Below are 2,754 nucleotides of genomic sequence, written 5' to 3' on the forward strand. Positions count from 1 at the left end.
CCCACGGTGTGGAGTCGGACTCCCACGGCGAGGACGAGGAGGCGCAGGGGCCAGAGGAGGGCCTACTGGAGGCAGAGGCGGTCGACCTGGCCTGTCCCCACTGCGGCCTGTTGTTCCAGAATGAGAGCGTGGCGCTGGAGCACGCCCTCTCCTGCCATGAGCAGGAGCTTTTTCGGCCAACGCTGCTGGAGGAGAGTGGAGAACCCGACCACCGGCGCAACACTTCTGCAGTATCTGTGGCAAAGGCTTCTACCAGCGCTGCCACCTGCGCGAACACTACACCGTCCACACCAAGGAGAAGCAGTTCACCTGCCAGACCTGCGGAAAGCAGTTCCTACGTGAGCGACAGCTACGGCTTCATACCGACATGCACAAAGGCATGGCACGCTACGTCTGCCCCGTCTGCGACCAGGGAACCTTCCTGAAGCATGACCACGTCCGCCACATGATTTCCCACCTTTCGGCTGGGGAAACCATCTGCCAGGTGTGCTTCCAGATCTTCCCCGGTGGTGAGCAGCTGGAGAAACACATGGACGTCCACCTGTATATCTGCGGTGTTTGCGGAGAAAAGTTCCGGCTCCGTAAAGACATGAGGAGCCACTACAACTCCAAGCACACCAAGAGACTATAGAGGGCCGACAAAGTCAAACCAGTCTGTAACTAAAAGCCATAAATGTGAGAACAAATGTATGCACTTGAACACCAAAAAAAAAACTTTGAACCTGCACTTTTAAAGTTTATGCATAAACTAATTGGCTGTTGACACTGTGAGCAGCGAGTCTGAGTAGTTGGTGAGCGATGGAAATGAACAGAATTGAAGAACAGTGATAAATCATAGAGTAATTTGAGGATTTAAAGTTAATTTGATGAAAACAAAACCATGTTTCAGTATTTTCATTCATTCATTCATGTGTTACAGTTTGTTCATTTTCACAAATTTTTATTTAGCGAAACCATTACCAAGCAACAATGTCTGAATTATTTAAGTTGCATATAATTTACATTTTATATTATACCAACATAAAATTGTTTTCTTGTCATTCAGAGGAAGTTGTTTTTGAGACACTTTCCAAAAGTTTCTCAAAGTGGTAAGTGCATTCACAGAGCAGCTACATTAGTAGGTCAATGTTTTTCATTGCCAAAGTGCAAAAAGTTGGTAAACGCTTTGGTCTGAAGTAGCACACACATTAAATGTCTGCTGAAAGATTGGAAAATGATCATATTTTAACCTTCATCTTCTTTTGTAAAATGATAAATGTATGAAAATAATGGAACATGGTGCTGTTCAGATCACGTCTACTTAAGATGAATTAAATGGCTTAATTTATCACTTCATGATTCATTTTCCATTTACATCCATTTTATCAGTTAATTTTTGTTCTTTACCTGCTGTTGAATAAAAATTTCTGAGTTGTTTTCTGTCAGATAAAATGGTTTGAATCAGTGTCTGAAATCAGTCAGGATTAAATGTAGAAACAAACGACAAACTGAATTATGGATGTTTATGGAATTGTAACACCAGGACCTCGATATATTGAGAGAATTAATGACTCATCATCAAATAATGTGGAACAATGTCAAAAACTGATGATTTGTACACAGAAGTGTTTATATAAAATAGAAAATTTATTCGTTTAATAATTTACTGCTTTTACTCCATGTAAAAACCTGATTTTCTTTTAGCATGTACATGTTTTGACGAATGAGGAACTTTTCTCATATTCATTAAATTGTGTAGTTTTTCGTTAATGAATTGAATATTATATGAACTGGGAAAGCAAAATTAAAGTAATAGTCCAAATGAAAAATGCAAAATATGTAAAGGACATATAACGTCATATCAGCAGGTGAAAGGATAAACATAATGAACTACATTTTAAAGTAATGCAACTCCACTGTGTCTCATCAAAATATGTTAAATATGAAGCTTTTAATGTGACATATGCATAACGCATTCATTTGTTCCATAAAGATATGAACATTTTTAATCTAGGGAACATTGATGTGTAGTTTTCATTTTCATGAAATCGACACTCAAAAATAGAAAGGATTAAATGTAAACACAATGTCTGGACTTTTGCGTGGTTATAATTCTAAAAACCCATTCTACTTTAGATTTATTCTTTTTGTCTTATTAAAGAAATTGTTTTGTAAAGACACCAATGACCTGCTGGAAACATTGTGCATGCATTTGTATTCAGGTTTTATTACAGGCTAAAACATCCTAAAAACATAAAGTAAACTTCAGAATGTCTACACAGGACTAAAGTCAGACTATAGTTAGATGTAAGCCTTGGTTGAGGTCTGTCTTCATGAAGCTGGTTCTGGATTTTCTGACAGAAAACAGACTACAAAGAGATGAAAATCTTCAGTTTCCTGTTCAATATATCCAGTTCACGACAGGAGCTGCTCACGGTGTGAACACTCATTCCAACCGGCACTGAACTCCAGGGAAATCGGACCGCCGCCCTCTCTTTAGCCTCCACGTGCTGGCTTTCGGCGGATCCGGATCCTGCTCAAGTTGGGGGTTCTAGTGCCAGTTGGAGCGCTGCGGTGCCTCCAGCTTCTGCTCGGTGTTTCAGAGTTTTAACTTGAGATACTAAAGAGCTGTTCATGGTGTTGTTTGTGGACTCATGAGCCGTGTTTCCGTTAATGTATTTCATGCACATTCTCAAGGATTGTATCAGAAAGGATTCATGCCTGAGGTTTTTATACCTATTTGAGCTGATATTTGTCATTTTAGAAAAAGTGTTA

Source organism: Sphaeramia orbicularis, chromosome 24, assembly GCF_902148855.1.
Source record: "Sphaeramia orbicularis chromosome 24, fSphaOr1.1, whole genome shotgun sequence".
Classification (NCBI taxonomy): domain Eukaryota; kingdom Metazoa; phylum Chordata; class Actinopteri; order Kurtiformes; family Apogonidae; genus Sphaeramia; species Sphaeramia orbicularis.